Source organism: Perissodus microlepis, chromosome 23 (assembly GCF_051167445.1).
Source record: "Perissodus microlepis isolate ML-2025 ecotype Zambia chromosome 23, ASM5116744v1, whole genome shotgun sequence".
Taxonomy (NCBI): domain Eukaryota; kingdom Metazoa; phylum Chordata; class Actinopteri; order Cichliformes; family Cichlidae; genus Perissodus; species Perissodus microlepis.
Window position 1 is genome coordinate 37,817,043 of NC_140482.1, and position 19,044 is coordinate 37,836,086.

Consider the following 19,044-nt stretch of genomic DNA (forward strand, 5'->3'; position numbering starts at 1 on the left):
CTGCAAATCATTGTATTCATTTTTTATTTACATTTGACACATTTCTCACTTTTTGGAACAGAGGTTGTTTGTATTATTTGCATAGTATGAGATGTTCTGTTTACATTCCTCATGGATAGATAAATGATTCAACGTGCTATCTAGTTATATAAACAAAAACAAGGGACTTTGGCCTTTTAGGAAACATGTTTAACCATCTTATGTCTATTATGTCTCATATAAGGATAATTTAAGTAACATGGATGACTGTTTAAATCCTCATGACTAACCATTTTGAACTTGGTAATGTTTTACCTCTAGTGCCACCATGAGGTGGTTTTCTTTTTTACATTGTTGCAGTTAAAGAAATATTAAGACTACATACATATACATATATTTACACACATAATATTAAATTCACTTGTAAAAAGTAAAATAAAAGGTTTTATATATTTATTAGATACATTTGTTCATCCGGTTGTCAATAAAATGTCTAATTTGCTAACCAGATGGCATTTGAGCATGTTGACAATAAGACTCACTCAAGTTCAAACAGACCATACAATTTTAGAGTAAAAGTGGTTTGAGTGAACTTGAATGTGACATGGTTTTTGGTTCCAGACAGGCTGGTCTGAGTATTTCAGAAACTGGTATTTTCCCACTCAGCCATCTAAAGTGTTTTTCATGATCCAAGCTAGAGCAGCACCTGATGCGAGAGTTTAGAGAGGAATGGTCAGACTGCTGAGTGGGTAGGAAGGAAACAGTTACTCAAATAAGACCAAAAGTCTGAGGCATTTTGTTACATGTAATATTGAATAAACACTCAATAATATGCTAATTTAAAAGTGCTCTATTAACCCGAGAAGCATTACAATGCTGTAAACATGATGGTAATATTTAATGTTATTTCTGGTCTTTCTTTAAGTTGTGGTCCAAGGGAGAATTTACCTTATATGTGAGACTTGTCTCTGGCTGGAGATGAACAGAAATCGATAAACACACCTATTTAAAACTCTAATGTAACCCTGATTGATGATGAAAAGTGCTCTAGGAGAACTTTTACTACTAGAAACTTAACAAACAACAAGCTTTTGCTCAGAAATTGTGAATTTCTAGTTTAATTTACTGTTTATTTGATGCAATCACTAAATTCTATTAATATACTTTTAGAGAGATTGATGCTCCATTATTCCATCTTTGGAGATGGCCCAGATGGCCTGGCCTATAGTCATACTAAGCAGTGACTAACATGGTGTTTTGAATGTATTAATGTTCATAGTTTGGTACCCCTTTTTATTTTGCTTTTAGTGCCACCATGTGGCAGTTTCCTTTTTTACATTGCTGTAATTAAACTCACATCAAGAGAGAGACTAACAACACATATAGTGTTCACATATTCACATACTCAGTATTCTGTACACCTAAAAAACAAACAAACATAAAAACCCTAAAACTTTTATATTTCATTGTTAGCCAGTGATTATCGACCACCCTTTTACACTAAATAAGTACACCTGTTGAACTGCTTAGTAAAGCAATTATCTAATCAGCCAATCATACACCAGCAACCCAAAGCATTTAGGCACGTAGACATGATCAACATGGCCTGCTCGAATTCAAATTAAGCATTAGAATAGGGATGGAAAGGGAGGTGACTTTGAACTTGGCTGTTTGTGCCAAGGTCCGAATGACTGGCAACTGGTCTGAGAATTTCAGAAGCTATTAATTTTTTGAGATTTCTCCACATAAGCTCAAGGGTTTATATAAAAAGATCCGAAAAATTGAAAATATCCACTATGTGATATGTCATTGGATGAAAATTCATCGTTGTTGCCACAGGTCAGAGCACAAAGGCCAGAGTGCTTCAAGTTGAGAGGTAGGCAACAGTAACTCAAATAACCACAGCAGCAAGAGAAAACTACAGCGCTGTCAGCTAAGAACAGGAGACTGAGGCTATAACTCATGTCATATCACCAAAATGTACAACAGAAGATGGGAAAAATATGGTCGAATAAATCTTGATTTCTGCTGTGACTTTTAGACGTAAGTTCAGAATTTGGCATGAACCACATAAAAGTATAGATCGATCCTGCTTAGGATCAAATGTTCTCAGTTTTACATTGCTGTAATTAAAAAAGCCTTTAAATACTATATAGTTGTTCATAAATTTAGATTCACAAAACATGATACTGGAAACCCAAAAATAAAGGTTTGATGTTTTAATTGATGTTTCTTTTCAAATGAGGAAGACTACTTGATGCTGGCTCCTTGTCTAATACCACTACGAGGTGAGGAGTCCAGAGATGGGCCTGGAGACCGTTCCAGGAAGAAGATTTAATGCTTAACCTGATCTCTCATTCTTTTTCAAACCAGAGCAACACAATATTAAAATATATGACAATGATTTGGCACATTTATCGCTAAAAAGCAGTAAAAACGTTAGAGTAGGAGTTAGTATTTTCATTTAAAATTATGAGAGTCAGTTACATCTAAGCCTTGGTTTTCATATGAAATCAACTTTTCTTTAAATATTTAGCAACTCTCGATTATATAACTAAAATATACACTGCAAAATTTTGTAACGAGTAATGACTATTAATGAATATTAATCATATTAATAACTGAAGGTTAGAGTTTTCAGAAAGAGCTAAAGCAAGGCTTGAGGCCTCTTCATAAATCAGCATACTGGCACAAGAATGGTGCAGACACTAGATGCCTACTTCAGTTACATTAATGGTGGACTCCATAACCAACTTTACATCTCATTACTGACTTCTCAAATGTGGGAAAAACAAGAATCTTCAGATTATACTTGAAATGTCATTTATATACATGTGAATGGTCCTTCATGCTTCCTATGAGCATTATCTTAAAACCTTATATGTTCAGATAATAAATTCTCTTTTTTTTCTTCTCATCTCAAGTATCCACCAACTCCACCAACAATATCCTTTTTTTCCAGAAAAAACACAAACAAAAAATAATAAAAGGATTTAAAAGATTATTTTTAAAAAGGACTGAAGCTTTGAAAAATCATCTAACTCCACTGAAAGATTGGAACCTACTTTTTAAAAGCTGTTCTGTCCTTTAATATCCAAAATCTGCCACAGGTGTTTACTTCAGATGAGTTTAGGTGACACTGGAGTATATATAGCATGTGATTCAAATATTTTCATAATCACCAAGCCATCCAGTGTCCTGCCATGCCCCATGAATAAGGACATTGTCATCTTGGATTCAAGCACACTCATCACTCATCGCAACAGAAGTTCTTCACAAGATCAAAACAATTATTGTACAGCCTACACTACACTGAACAGCATAGTGCTTATTTGCAGTAACCTGAACCTCTAAGGTGACAAGAGGGCCCAAACTAACATAACAAAGGCAATGAGTGCTCTTCCTGTTGTGGTTGAGGGTTCTGCTTTTTCCTTTAATTTGTCATCTCTCTTCTGTACCGTATAGTCATTGCCTTGAAAAACAAAACAAAATAAAACAAAACAAAACATAATGCAATTCTGTGTTATTCCACTAGGTGGCAGTATGTGTACAATGGCCCAGTCCCTTACAGTAAACCGCTGTCTCAAACTGTGGGTTAGGTTAAGGGACACCTTGCAGTTTAAGCCTTGTGCTGCTGAGATTACAAATCAGTGATGCGTAAAAAACAACAACAACAACAAAAACAGAAACAAGAAGGGCACAAAAATGTTTGAATAAAAAGATGAATCATTCTCACCCAAAAGGAAAGCTGAAATGCAAGAGTACAAAATTATTAAAATGTAAACAGTAAACACCCCCGACCTTCCCACCCCAATCATACACACACTATAAAGTGGAAAGACAATGACTGTTTTACTGTTGACTGAACTTACAATTAAAGGGCCACGACACAAACTTTTGCTTGCAGCAAGCTATTTTGAAACTGTAATTGTGGACTGACTCTAAACAAATTGTGCTTAGTGCAAGCAATTAAGATTAGAAAGTTAAGACCACAGTCAGGTTAAAAATAGAAGACGATAGTGCTGCAGTAAGCACTCTAACTTCTGAACTACCCTGTTTCTACCTCAGCACCTCCTACACAAGCGCACCTCATGGCTTCCTGTTCAACACCACAGTTTTCCATTGTGGTAGACTCAGGCCTGTCAAGCTTCACTGACAGCTTCAGTCAGGTGAGAAGCTGCAAAATGGGCATGTGAGATATATTTTTTTAAAAAGTGCACATTTGTGCTTCTTTAAAATACATTTATCTATATATATATATATATATATATATACATATATATATATATATATATATATATATATATATATATATATATATATATATATATATATATTACATGTAATTTTACTGATTTTGTACAATGGAATTTTCATATCAATCAATATGCCTAGAAGGAAATTAATTAGGACGAGTAAATCAACAATAAGGTTAGCCTGTGTGCATGCGTGCGTGCATGCGTGCGTGCATGCATGCGTGCGTGCATGCGTGCGTGCATGCGTGCGTGCATGCGTGTGTGTGTGTATGTGTGTGTGTGTGGGCGAGCATGTGTGTTCTTCAGATATACAAAATTATAATCGCTTTTGCTATTTTTGCAATGTCATTTATAAAATTCATTGAAATGACAGAAGAGGGCACTCTAAGTAAACCTAATAAAGGCCAGTGAGGACCAATACCTTCTGTGAGAGCTTCATTGACTGCAGCCTGTGAGTGCTGTGTCTTGTACTTGACTCTCTGTTTGATGTTGATTGCTATTCCGGAGCTGCAGCTTTGCAGAGGCTTTGGTGTTTCAGTGCCTCAGTGGTCAAATGCAACTGTGATGTTGAGTTTTTTGTATTTGATGATTATATAGCTATGATCATTTTAGTTTTTTTAAGTTTTTGTTTCTTTTCATTATTTTGCTTCATATTACAATGCATATTTGAATGCCAGCACAGATATGCCACAGCTAACAATTCTATCAAATGAAGTAAATCTATAAGTGGTTGTATTTTATTCCTTTTTCTTAACCTCAGAGCTACGGGGAGTACATAAATGTAGTAGCATGCTCTTGAATTGATAGATAATGAACTGAAGATAAGGATGCAAAAAGCTGCTTGTGTATCTTTAAGAGGCAAGATCACATTGTTATTCTGGGTTTGTCCACAAGCCGACTGTGGAGGTGGACAGATAGTGGTTCTGAGGGTGGTGTGCGGAGGAGGAAGAGGGTGTGGGAGGGGCGAGTGTAGGAGTCTCCTAATATGAGTCTCCAGGGGCCAGTATGGATTAGAAAGAGAAGGGGGAAAAGAGAGAGAGAGAAAGAAATAGAGAGAGTGAGAGCGAGACAGAGATGTGGATAAGATGTCCTTTAGATGCATCCCATGTTTTACAGCACATCCAAGGAGGCAGAGATTGATCCTGTGTTCCCCTCTCTGCTACAATGGTGTTGCAGGCTGAACACTCAAGGCTAAGCTACCCATTAACAAGCCAATAATTTGTGTCATTATGTAAAGACTGCAGCTGGTGCTACTGATGCACTGCTTCTCACATGTCAATGCTGAAGACTGAAAGGAGTCTTAGCACTGCTCATTATAAAGCCGGCCTCTCATCCCTGCTTCCATCCTTTGTCTTGGAAGTATGCATGGCAAAAAAGGCTTGGCCTGGATAGCTTATTTATTTCCTCCCTGGCTCCCCCTTTTTGAAACACAGCATGCTCAATATAAAATCAATGTATTAAGTGTTCTCAAGTATGCAGAGTGACGTGCTGCCATTCCCACTCTATGCCTTTGGCTGTGATTACAGCTAATTTGAATGATTGAAATGCTTCCATAGTGGAACTGGAGTGAGTGAAGTGAAGGGCTCACACAGATGAAGGGGGAGGAGGCGAGAAAGGCTTGGCTCTACTCCAGGTGGAGGAGGTGAGTCATTCCCCACACAGATAGACAGTCTATCAGTGTGTGTGTGCACGTGTGTGTGCATGTGTGTGCCCAAATTGTTGCTGAGAGAGTAAAATAGTGCAGTGAGCAACATTATATCTTAAGAATGAATGCCATTCTAGGCACACAGTGCTTTGTTGTATGTGTTTTTGCAATTTTCTGTTTTGATTAAAATGGATATCTTCGGCTAATCTGTGCATTGCACAGATGAAAAGAGAGAATACCAGTGGTCTTTAGGTGGGCTGATTTTACTTTCCAAAGTGGGTGTAAGATTCACAAGGCTCCACATAAGCAACTGTAAACAAGGGTTTCAGTAGTATTTGACAGATAATATGAGCTTGTGAGCTGTCGAGTATGTTGTGGTACATCCTAGAGTATACCTCCACTTTTTTTTAAAATGTCTGTTTAGTAAAAAAAGGCCTTGCCATAATTGCAACATATTTCTTAAGCATGCATTGTTCTATAACACAAAAAGTGCCCTTATTTCATGAATTATGCATGCTAAATTAATACATTAATATGTGCAAAACTCTGCATATCACTTGTTGATTTGCTGGTGTTGCAGTTGCACAGTGACTCTGCTTTTCAGGCCACCCGATTCCGGCACTAAAGGTGGGCGTCAGATTTATTGGGCTTCAGCATCAAAGTAAACAAAGGTAGTGAGAGGTTTCAGTAACCGGTCCTTGCGTCCCTCGTGTCAGATCTTAATCTTTTATCTTACAAAGCTAGCGTACTTGGTTTGAAAGTTATTTTTGGGAAAGTGGCAAATTATTTAGGTCTTTACCACAAAAAGACACCGAAAGGAAAACACCCACCTACAGCGATTGTCTAGGCACATTCACATGGTCTTATTGTTCCTGTCTGCTCTTGAGATGTATTCTTTCTTCCTATCAAGTAGTGTAGACACATATCTCACTATATTCAAAGGGTATTTCTGGATGGCTGCAAGCAAGTTGCTGGTTCCTTGTCTTGCATCGAGGGAGGGGTGTACACAAAGAGCCATTCTGTTCTAGACAAAGCAAACAAGCAGGAATACAACTCTACTGCCTTCTTCCACCCCCGCCTGCCCATGCAGCCCAGCCCACTAGCCTGTGTCTTCCCTCTGTCTCTCTTCGCCACATCCTATCTATCTATCTATCTATCTATCTATCTATCTATCTATCTATCTATCTATCTATCTATCTATCTATCTATCTATCTATCTATCTATCTATCTATCTATCTATGTCTGTCTGTCTCCACCAACGCCATTGAGAAAGCACAAATAAAAAGTTGTTGTCATGGAAACCTGCCGTGCCTTTCCTCCTCTCCCCTCATCACCCCCTCAGCACACTCAAACTTGGAGACACACTTGCGCGTGCACACGTGCACACACACATACACAGCAATCTCATTCTAGAACACTCAAGAGAGGAACAATTTCAAGAGGCAATGCAGAAAAAAGGACTTCTGACTCTTAGACAGGCAGAGTGAGAATACAGACAAACACTAGAAAATACTACAAATTGTTGACAGTGCAAACCACTGATGTACAAGTCAGGTCATAAAGACAGTGACTAGTTTTGTTCTCTGTAAATGAACTCTGTGTATACCTGCTTGTTTAGCATAGATGTAGGAATCTAATTAGAGCATATAACGAGTGGGGAAGTAAAACCAATAAAAAGATGCAAATAATGTTAAAAGTATTAATACCTAGAGATTAACTTGTTTTAAGTTAATCTAGTCACCTGGTTACTTGCCGGTGATCATATTTGTACAAGAGGGTGGAGTGCTAATTTATGAATGAACTCTGTATAGTTTGGATACAAGGCTCCATCCATAATAAGAACAGGAGTAGCCCTCCTCTGCGAGCCACCAAGTAAAGGGCAGTCTTCAGATGGAGCAGCAGCTGGTCCGCTGCTGCCGCCACTGTTGTTACTGATGTTGATTTTGTCCCTGTGGTGGCAACGTGGTCCTTAGAAAACCAGCTTCCTTTGCTGTCTTCTACGAAATCACAGAAATGCACATTTACGCTCACATGCAGACAAACACTAACACAGGTTGTCGTGGGTGTGTCCCCAGCTGCTCCTAGAACTGACGCACTTCCACTACGCCCCCCTACATCCTCCCAGTGGAAGGCACATGTCCCGCAGGCCTCCTTTCATTCAAGGTGAGACACAGATGAGGTGACAAGTTGCTACCATGACAACGCCTAGTTGGGTAAAGCCATGCAGCATGAGCCTACATGTTGGGTGATAATGAAATGGCCCCTCCTTTTTTCTCCTCTCCTTTCTTTACTGGAACAGAAGAAAGACAGAATAGCTATGACGGTGTTATGTTTATTATGTTGTTGTTGTTGCGGTGTTATCAGCCTCTGTTGATTGGTAATGTGGGTGTGTTGGATTTGTAGATTCTGGTCAGGTGTCTAGCTCTCCTCAATCAATATCTAATCAATTCACTGGATGTAATTGCTGAGGTGCTGATTGCTTCTCTAAGCTCTTTCACCTGAAATGCATTTTCTTTTTTCTTTGGCTATTTTGGGGGGGTTGTGCTCGATTCATTGTTGCTTTCAAGATCAGACACAGTGTAATTTCAGTGTTAGCTTGCCAAGAATTGATGAGCCTGTACTTCCCATCTCGGTCCTGATGTGATGCATTGAGCATGATTGGCATGTTGGGAGAGAAAATAAGCCAAAAGAAAACAGAAGAACAAAGTGTTTGTCAAATTAGTCTATCATCCCCCCCAACAGCTAATGCATTTGATATGATAATTATGTTTGTTTATTTTCCAGCTACTTGTTACGCTAATTAGACTTAAACAAGCTTATTAGGCAGAGGTCTGCATGGGAGTTCGACTTTGTTGTCATGTTTATGGTGTAGGAAGTTTTGTTAATTTTTTTTGTTCCAATTTAATCACCAATTATAAACAATAAATTACTCTGGATGATCTATAGTAAGTGTTTAAACATGATACGAGTAATTCAATTTGACTTTAAGCAGGTGAAACACTAGAGCCTTTTACCATTAGGACTCAGCAAATTAAAACCAAAATTAATATTTTATGTGCATTATTATTGTGTCTTATAAACCTCCTCGTCCTGCTTCAAATATTGCATTCAGATGGACTGCACCACAACAGCACGTAGATAAGAAGCTACATTGCAGGTGACATTTAAAAAGAGTCACTACCTCACTAACCCCCTCATCTGCCTGTCCATTGTCAGCGTCCTCGGTGGCCTATAATGAGAATTTGTACGCCCAGGCCATTATAAATAGCCCATGTCCTAAATAAATGCAACACTTCTCTTTGGGTGCTATTTGGGCTCCATGATTCACGGTGATTCATGGCAGTGTGTGTTCTCTGTGTTCTCACACATGAGCTGGATGACCAGGGGGAGGAGATAAGGACTGCGACGGGAACATGGATCATGGGCACATGTGTGTAGTATTTGTGTGCTTGTTTGTGTAGGCTGTGCCACATGTACAAGTGGTAAATTGAACAAAGAGAGAAAGAGATGTGGAAACTGAAAGTGCACCGCTGAAGTGCCAAATTTTTCAGCCCACTTTTGAGCCCACTTTCAAAAATAACAGACCTACTTGAAGGAGGGAGGAAAAAATAGCAAACAGAAATGACCAATCATTTCTTTCACTGCAGTATTGAATGGTAATGATACCACGTAGTGTGTGTAACTGTAAGTTTGTGTTAGAAATGTGTGTGTGTGTGTGTGTGTGTGTGTGTGTGTGTTTGTGTGCAGGGGCAAGTAGCTACTTAAAGAATAGAGAGCCTTGTTATCACGCAGCTGGTATTTTCCTACTGTGCATGCAAACTGTACATTACCTCCTTCATGGCTGTGATAGGCATAGTGATTGAGTGATGGACACCTATTTAATTGCACCCTGCTGTCTGTTGTGTATGCACCAGCAAGGTAAGAAGAGCAGACATGAACTAATAGACTGATACGAGAGCCAGCCGAGAGGGCACATTCTGTTCTCTACACTTTGCAACCTGATATATTGCCTGCTTGTTTAGCTTCTAATTATTTACTCTGATATCACTTGGCATCTGCTGCTGGGACTGTATGCGTGTTTGTTTTTGTGCATGCATGTGTGTGTCCATGTGCGATTGTGATTTCTAGAGCACAACATCTCCCAGTAGCCATGTGGGTGTGTGGTGGGTAGCTTAGAGTTACATTAATAGCCAAAGGGCAGGCAGGCAAGCAGGGAGGGAGGACATAGACAGGAAGGGGAAATACAGTTTGCTGGTCGCCCACCACTTCCTGTGTCTCTCCTACGTTCACAGCCCACGGACCAGAGCTGCTTCTAAAACCAGTTTGTTTGCTTGCACTGCAACAGAGATAAGAGTGAACAAAAGGTAAACCCTGTGACAAATGGGAATGTTTATTTTTTGATAGGAATGCTATCAAAAAATACTGTGATGGGTTTGTCGCTATAGCAAAGTTATGCAATTTACTGGAGATGACTTACCAGCAATGCCCTACCCTTTCACTTTGGACTTGCCAAGTGTGTTCTAAGTGAGGCAGTCAAGCATTGCAGTAACAAAAGTAACAAAGATAACAAAGATAGCAAATATTTTTTAATTAGTTTGTCAGCTTAATATAATTACTTCAGGCATGTGTGTCTTTTAATGAAATATCCAACAAAATCCTGTTCTTGTTAGAGAAAGTGGAGTCAAAGATGACACTACTTCGATCTCAGAGATAACAGTTGTAACAGTTGCAGTATTAAGACATATCCAGTAGAGGTCCTTCTCTCATTAACTGTTGGCAGTTTTTTGTCTTGAAGTGGAGAACAGCAGCAAAAAGAGGTAAAGGTGAACTGCAGAAGTTTCAGAATTATAGCTATATGTAAAAGACACTCAGGTGATGATGTACTACAAGCACCGCTAGTTTCTGAACATTGTACCTTTGTAACTAAGAGATAATAACCACAGTTTCTTTAATATGAATCTGGGGCATTTTTAGGCCTGTCAATATGTGCCACACCACTATGCATTTACCTCCACTGCTGATAATATGCAGAAGCAGACAGATGCTGTTGAGTTGTGGTGATGCAGGGCGGGAGATTGAACCAGTGGATAAGAAGCCCCTGATTTGCACTCGTGCTGTGCGCTAGTAAGAGGCAAACCCCCTGCCCTTCTGGGATCCCACATCCCCATTGAACTTTCCACCCACTCACCAAGGAATGTGGAGAGAGGAAGAGAGGCGGGTGGGGGTGTAGGAGGCAGAAATGGGGGATATAGAGGAAGCAGAAGGACAAGGAGAAGAAAAAATTGAAATGGCAACAAAAGACCAAGCAAAGCAAAGTTTGAAATACAGTACTAAGAAATGGCCCCTATGATAATACTCAAAGACCTTTCACCAGACAGTTAGAGAACAGGGACAGGAATGCAACTACAAAGCGAGCGATGACACATTGTGCGTATCCATGTAGGAGTGGAGGCTATTTGAGGGATTGCATGGCTGAAAATGTATGTTCACTTTATCTTCTTCTGGTCAGGTATGCTTCGACGTTCATAAGATCATAAGAAGATTACAATGACAAATACATATGGATTTGCACACACAAAATCTGCAAGCATAAGCGCTAAAGTGCACACATACAGATAGAGTTTGATCCCCACAATGCAATGCACATGCATACTTCAGTATCTGTGCATCTGTATGTGTGTAGCTGTGTGTATAGCTTTTGCTATTGTCCCATCCGTAAAAGCTTGTTTGTGCCACATGCCCTTAGGTGCTTGTTTCATTTTGTTTTTGACACCCCAGTGTTGTCAACAAGTTGATAATGCCTCTCTCCATCACTATTCTCTCTTTCTGCAGACTTTCTCAGAGGACCTAAGCTCTGATGAAAGCAGGTGCCTTGGTACGCTTCTCATTGAATTAGGAATTCCACCGCGTAAAGTGGCAGCATTGTTGATGAAAGGTTAGAGCTGTTTCAAATTCTCCCCCCTAAATGAAAAGGCCCTCTCTCCAGCGGTTGTACAAAAAGAGGGATGACATTTTGGTTGCATCAGCTGTATATCTAAAGTGTCTGCAGCAAAATGCCAAAACGATCAAAGCCAAATAGGGAGGATAATACACAGAGAGAGCACCTAGGCACTTTTTGTTAGGTTATCTACCCACAAACCTTAGTCAGACCTCATAAAAAGTCATTACACCCTCAGTGATAATTCTATGAATACCACCCATTTAATGATAAACATTTACATGGTGACAGTGAAAAGAAATGATCAGGTCTTTGCATTAGGGATTAGATTCGGTGGTTGAATTAGTGTCTGTTCAAGGGCAGAATGGAGGATTGGAAACTCAGTGGGTGGAACATGAAGAGATTTCATAAGAGGAGGCAGGTGGTGGTGACACAAGACATTAAAGCTTTCTCACTCCCTCAGGATCAGTCTCTGCATCTTGCTCTTCCTGCCTTTTCTTCTTGTGCCTACCTTCAAACACACATTTTGTGACATATTGTGTCCACTCACATCTACCTCACTTTGAGGTGTAGGCTGGAGGACTGAGAACGAAAATGTTGCAATTTCAAAGATGAGAACGTAAGAGGCTGGATCCTTGACCTTTTTTGTCAGTGCCCTCGTTCCATTCGCTCATGTACACATCACTACCGTTCTGTATTGTTTGTTGTTTAAAGAACAGACATGCTATCTGCTTACCTCACCAACCTTCCACTTTGCTGGTGATGCCGGCTTTCTGTGTCTTACAGTGACTCACTAGAGATCAGAGCACTTCATGTTTGCTCCTCTTCTAAGCCAGTGACACCCCACAAAAGGGAGACATCATGCTTGAGATTCAGTCATATATAAGGATTATCAAAGGAACATGATGTCGGAAGGTAAACTTAAACTCTGTGTCTGCCCAACAGGCAGACAGAGCTGCAAGGCAGCGCAAACAGAATGGATGTATTTGCTTTTCATGTGAAAATCAATGGGCCCAGACAGATGGTGGCTTGTTTCCTCACTATTTACTCCCCGGCTTCATGACAAATGTCCTTGTTGCCCCTCCTGGGCTGACGGTGCACAGGTAAGCAGAAATCATCCCTTCCCCGCTCATTCTAAACGTATGACAGATGTCTCAGCTTTCACAATCTTTATTTCTTTCTTTTGTAGTAATTTTTGTTTCTCACATGAACACACACACAAGGCTTTTATTCATACAGTACAGTGGGTGACTCATAAAATTGAAGAGGAGACAGACAGCATCTATGGTCCATTACCACCAAAGATAGAGAGTGACAAATACGTTGATGAGTACTTCATGCCAGCCATGCCTGAAGTGTCTGAACTCTGAGGGAAGGTTAACTTGCTGGCCTGGCTTATTTAAAAGGCTGATGTGTTAGGAAGAACAGCTAAACGAAAAAGGACTTGTCATTCTTTTCTGAACCTCACAGAGGATACCGCCAGTATGACTCAGAGATATTACAACAGACTGGCTGTGTGCCAAAGTAAGAGCCATAACGTTCATTCAAAGCTGAAAAGTAATGTTTTTTAGATCAGAACGCCCACTCTGAAGCCATTTTCCCTGGACACAGATTTACACAAATTGCTTTTACTGGAATCTGCCCCAGTTGAGACTGTATGTGAATATTTTTCCTTGTCTCAATCAGTACAAACTTCAGCACTAGAGGCAGGAATGATCCTCACTGGAATCAGACTGAGGTCTGCACTGCTGAATCTGTGGGTTTTAACAGAGCCTCGTATGGAATCAGACTTTCCTTCTGCTGCTCAGAGAGATATTTTTAGTCAGACAGTGGCACTTCCACTCAAGTAAAAGACGGCACAGAAGGTAACTTTCTCTGATTTCGCATTCACAGACAGACTGCTGGTCAAACAAAACTTATGGCAGGCAGCCTATAACAGGGTACGCTGCTGCTTCCTCTTTCTTTCTCTCCGTTGTGCAATAGAAGTAGGGCTGAGAAATATAGAGGGGGTGGATGAGGGTTGAAAGTCAGCATTCCAGCTGGATCGGAGTGGAGCAGAGGTTGCACGAGTAAAGAGCATGGGTGGAGGTGTGGGTGTTGCGGTGGCGGTAGTGCAGGGGCGTAGCAGAGTAAAGAGCAAACAGCAGTTCCTGATTCCACAGCCCTGAGCTCACCACCTTTGAGCTTGCTGCCAGCCACTCCTTTTCTCCTTCACACCATCCTTCTCCTCCCACTCCTCTCTTTGCTATATCTCTGAATCTGAGGTGTTAACTCCTTGTTGGGAAGTCTCAGAGTCATTGGCATATATGTCAGTTTTCAGGGAAGCCTAGGGAAGAGGCGGGTGTGCACTTTACTGGAAGCAAAGGCGTGTTTTCCAGTAAGGTTAAAATGATTCACTCTGCCAATGTTTTTAACCACCGGCAACACCTTGTTATCTTTATGGTAATTAACAGTGACCTAGCAAGGTAGATATGTCAGCATAATCTCTCTCTCTCTCTCTCTCTCTCTCTCTCTCTCTCACACACACACACACACACACACACACACACACACACGCACACATAGACTGATATAACACAAGATCAATCAGTGAAGCAAGAAGCAAAACAAGAAAAAACAGGGCAGACTGAGGAGGAGCTCCGGATTGGTCATGCATGTGTTTCACCCATAAACACTGGGTTTAGTCAAGCTACGCTAAATCATGAATGTTGGCTATATTAGCTTTATAAATAATACCAGATTAGTGATAAAGCCAACTGTTACAGTGTTAACCCATTTATCATCTTAGGCTTGTCCACAAAAGACCATTATTTCAGTGGATAATAAGATGCATTAAGCCAGACTGACAGGTGAATACAAGAATACCACAGGACACGAAATAGTGACACACATACTGTACAGTATGTCATGAAGGAGAATTAACATCCTAATATGGAAGGGTTTAGGAGAGGCAGTGGTGGTTGGGAGCATCTTGCACAACACAGTACCTGGAATGGACTGAGTAGGGCTTGGCAAATAAACAAGAACCCTGTGTACTGTCTTAACATAATGCACAGAAATGGTCATGTGTGCGTAGCATTACACAACCCAAGAAGCAGGCAGTGACATTTGAATGAGCCGGCTGTCATTTGGTGACGTCTACAGGGCGGAAAAAGATGACCTTATGATAGATAAACTGTTGTTGTCTTTGTCTTGTTCTACCCCACCCATGCAACCTTGTTCTACCGCTTACTCCGTTTAATGAAATAAACACAGCGCATGTGGTTGCATATTGTCCTCTGGCTGCTGGAGCTATAAAAAGACGCACTTGGCTGCATTTATTTATCAATGAATCTGGGCTGTGCCTACCCTGCTTTCACGCTGCAGGATCAGGTGGTATATGATTAAAGGCACTATTAGAGTTTGGCAGCTGTTGACTTTACTCTGTAACCTCTGCTGGCAAAATGCACTCTAATGTGTTTGAGTTCCATTTGAACTTCAAGCTATCCCACTGTCCCATTCATGTTAATGAAAAATGTCCACCTTTAGAGAGCACACTACAATGTACAAGTGTAATTAGTGTGAAAAGAGTGATCTGATAATAGAATTTTCAGATATAAAACAAGTCATTGCTTTGTATTTTTTTCTCCACTGTGGTATTTACTCGTACTTTCGTTTATTTTGTCTGGAAACTGAGACAAGAGGGTTAATGAACTGGGGTTTGTGCGCATCTGTGTGCTTCTGTGCCGATGGGTTTGCGGTACTGTGGTCCACACACAGAATAGGGGATGTCAATGTAAACACGGCCAGTCAGCGCAAAGGAATGTGTGAGGGAGGGGTACGGAAAGGAATGAAGGGGGAGGTAAACCGAATAGAGAGTGAGAGAGTGGTTAAAGTGGACATTTTGGTGTAAAAGTAGAAGATGAGAAGGAAATAAAAGTTGATGTGAGAAGTTGAGAAATGTGTGGGAGAAATAGATGCTCTTGAGTGGTTGGGGAAATAAAAAGTGATGAAGAAAAAGGACCAGAGGAGAAAAACATAAAGACTGAAGGAAAACTGGATGAAAACAGGAGAAATGTCTTTAGAGTTGAAGACACAAAGAAAGGAGAGAGAAAGGGATAGAAGTGGGATAAGGAAACCCAGGAGTGGGATGGAGAAGCAGGGGGTATCTCACTGTGGAGGTTAAGAGATGGAAAGGGGGAGGACGTGGAGTGGTGAGATAGCAGAAAAACAGACTGAGAGAAGTTGGTAGAGGGCAGAGGTGAAGGCAGAGCATTCATTCATTCATGGGATAGCGTGACGAAGGAAAAGCCAAAAGAAACTTCAAAGGCCTTGGGAGGCCTTGATAGAGAGACAGGTTAGAGTTCTCTAATCCAAAGAGAGCTTAAGGGCCAGCTACTCCAGCTCCTGGGGCTGCTGAAACTCATTTAGCCAGTGGGCCCCAGAGGCACCCAAGAGGGGCCAGGTCGTAACCAGAGGAGCTGTGAGTGACGAAGTGCAGGAGACTGAAGGCAGAACAAAAAAAACAAAGGCTGGAACACGTACAAAACAGGAAGGTATACTTAAACTGCCTTAATTTACCTGCAGAGCTACAGGTTTGGCACAAACACTACTTACAAAAGAAAATTTATAAGATCATAAATACTAATATGACTTCTCAGTGCATCATATGCTATAGTTGGCTACTGTACAAAATTTTAAATGGTCCAAACAGATGGGTCTTCATCCTGAATCGAAGTGACACGATGGAGGGAGAAGGAGGGGCATGTCGGATGTCAGATCATCCAGTAACACGCTGTTCACATTCAGGAAAAGTTGAGGTTTTTTGTTTAAGCAATTATGTTTTACAATCACCCACATTGAATTCCTTCTTTGCTGACACATATGGAATTACTGTACTGGCTCCGAACCACCCAGAATGACAGAAAACCGTAAAATATGGGTTGGCTGTGCGAAAGGAGACACTCTTGTGACGAAGCTTCAGTGCCTGGTGCTAGCCTCTGAAGGGACTGAGTGTCAGCTGCAGAGTCGGAGAGTTGTCAAGACCAATGAGAGCATCAACCACAGCCTACATATTAACTGCATAAAAAAGCATTTGACATCTGGCAAGAAATCTATGAGCACTGAAATTTTCATGGGTGTGATGAATACATACATATATTCCCTTTATGTATTTAATGATGTGCATGTTGTATGCCCGTACACTCGTGTGTAAGTGTTTGTGTGTGCCTGTGCACGTATGTGTCTTTATGACGGAAAGCTGGGATGAATGAGTCATCCTGCATTAATCATACAGAAAAGCTTGGATCTCATTCACGTCTTTGCCAAACTGCCCATATGAAACTGACCACAGACCATGCGAATGTGAAGAGGCTTGAGATTGGGCACACTGTGTTCAGATAATAAAACCAAGACGAATGCCAACATAATTAGTTGACTCAGACACAGTCATCGGAAAAACAGCCGCATGGGGTATCTTAAAGAAGAGAAAAGATACTGTCAACAATGTAGGCAGCAAAGAAGCTGTGGGTGTCTGAAGTTTTGTTGGAAAAAAAAAAAGAACACAGGAAGTACAATCAACAGCTGCAGGTAAGTGCTTAGAGCCATGTGAGATTGTAGGTGTGCCTATAATAGCAAAGGACTGTTTATGTGAGCTTCTGCTGTGAATGAGTGTGCACATGTGGGCTGCCTGCCCCTTCTGCTCTGTGTGGGCTCTGGGCGTTGGCTTGATTAATGTCTTTGAGGCAAGAACTTCTAAATGCTTTTAAGTGTGACAACAATAAGCAAATGCTCACATAGAAATAAAAAAAATGAAACTAAAATGATCAAGTAAGGGCCCACAAACTGGCTGGTAAGCCACTGGCAACCTACAGTTACTAGGACAAAATGTGTATTTCCCAGCCGGTTAGTTGCTGGATTTTGCTGGCTGTTGCTCGGTGAAATCTGCTCCAAAGAGTGTGGTGCACCAAATATGATCTTCAGATGGCTTTGGTTGCTAGCAGATTGGCATGGTCACCTGTTGTTTGCTCCAAAGACACTAACTTGTCTAAAAAGCGCTTCAATGAAACTTGAAAAAGTGTGATGGAGACCAGAAACAGACAGCAATGTCATCACAGTAAAGGATGTGCATTGTTGCATCAATCAATGCATTTCAAAAGGAACTTTTTTCTTTGAAGTCATATGGTCTCTGTTTCCAATTTACATTGCACTTTTCAGTTTCACCACCACTTGGCCAACAGTTTGTCAGTGTTTGCATATTAGCGTGTTTTCACACCTATATTTAATTTACTCTTCTCTGAATCTGCTAATGACATTTTAAATTTGTATTTTTTTCACAGTGATTTGATTTGGTTATAGAGGAAATTCCAAGTGAACTCCAAGCAAACCAAAATGCGTCACTCAGTGTTGCCAACTCCTCAGTAAGGAAAATCGCTATTGATTGTCCTAAAAGTCGCTAGAAGTCGCTAAATGACGTTATCGCCTAATTTGCATAATTGGTCATGCTAATCTAATTGTAACCTATGTTGTTGGAGAGAGAAATAACATCGTGGAAGAGACATAAAGTGAGTAAAAAACGTCCTAAATGCATTTAGAGTTTATTTAGAACTACAAATTAAATTTCTTTTAGCAATTATTGTTTTTTTTAATGTCACAATTCCAACCCTGCTCCTTTACCTGGGCTTGGACCGGCAAAAGTGACCCGAAATAGGCACTCTGGTGGAGTTACTTTGTGTGTGTGTGTTTATAAGTAGTTTTAAACCTTTTGATCCACAAAACAGCATAAGAGTAAAAGAAGAACTGACTGCGTTACAGCACCCGCTGCTTGTTGAGAATAAAAGCAATACGCGCTTTCACGTCTTTTTTTAGCGACTTTTTTTTAGAAAAAAGTCGCTAAGGGGTCTGAAAACTCGCTAAATATAGCGACAAAGTCGCTAAGTTGGCAACACTGGCGTCACTACAAAATGCTTATGGGCCAAATGTGTCTGAGGTGGAAGCAACAAAAGAAAATACAGGAAGAAGGTTTTGTTTGTAGACTACTGGAAAACATGGAGTATTTACATTCATTTCATGACTAATTGCTAGCCTTTAAAGACCTTTGCATCCCACAATGTAAAGCATATGTGACTGTGGGAAGTTTTTAGGTCAGACTTACAACGTACACTTGGTAGTTGGTTGGGATCACGTCCAGACTGTAAATAACTGCTCTGTAGTTCATGTGGAACTGCACCAAGATCACTTCCTCCAA